The 847-nt window shown below is 50.5% G+C and overlaps 1 pseudogene; it reads left to right on the forward strand.

Annotated features, from left to right (window-relative positions):
* Positions 1 to 356: 356 nt before the first annotated feature.
* LOC105813904 overlaps positions 357 to 847 on the forward strand; it is a 3078-nt pseudogene continuing 2587 nt past the window's right edge.

The raw sequence follows: 847 nt of genomic DNA on the forward strand, positions 1-847 counted from the left end.
TGACTGCCTGCCTGCCCACAGAGCACTAGCACCAGGGGTGACTGTTCAGGAGTTGGAAGATGCCGGATTGGGGACCTGAGTCATTAGGATGCCCCCTTGTCTCTTTTACGTTGCTCTCCCACAATCTCACAACTGTCCAGCAGGAGCTCTTACTCTTTCTGTCCCATCCTGAGCTGGCCTATTCACCCACAGGGATTTCCAGATTAGAGTCCCCTTTTTAGTGTTCACCTCCATTGTTCTGGTCCCGCTGACCACCAGAAGCAAGTTGCCTGTCTCCTAACTCCCTCCAGCAGTAGCTCAGACAACTCCCTCCCCAGACCACTGCAGTCCTGGCAAAGAGCTCTGGGAAGTTCAAGATGCTTCCCGCTATCATCTTCTCCACAAAGCCCAACATCTCCTGCCACGATTTTGCACTGACTTCAGGCAGGTCCCTGTCTGAGTGGGTGTGGAGGTCAGTGGGGAAGCAGGACTTTCTCCTGTGGGTCAGATCCCACTGCACTTGCTGGCCAGGCTGGCGCAGCTGTCCCACACTCTATTCTCTCTTGTTTGTGTCGCACTCTCCAGATTTCCCTATCCTATCTCCCATTCATCTTTTTTTTTTTTTTTCCTGTTTCGTACGTCCCACGCTGTTTCTCTGCCGATTCACAGCACCGTTCTTGTGGGGGAGCGATCCACTCTTGCGTAGCAGACCAAGATCTATGCCTCTTTCTCTGGGAGCAGGGATCCAGGAGGTCACCTTTACTCTGCCATTTTTCTATCCCGACCTTTTTTCTTTCTGATTGAGCTTATTTCAGTCCTTTTTCTTTTATTCTTCTTTAATCTAGCAAGAGGTCTGTTGATTTTGTTT

The sequence above is a fragment of the Propithecus coquereli genome, unplaced genomic scaffold (assembly GCF_000956105.1).
Source record: "Propithecus coquereli isolate 6110/MARCELLA unplaced genomic scaffold, Pcoq_1.0 Scaffold293, whole genome shotgun sequence".
Taxonomy (NCBI): Eukaryota; Metazoa; Chordata; class Mammalia; order Primates; family Indriidae; genus Propithecus; species Propithecus coquereli.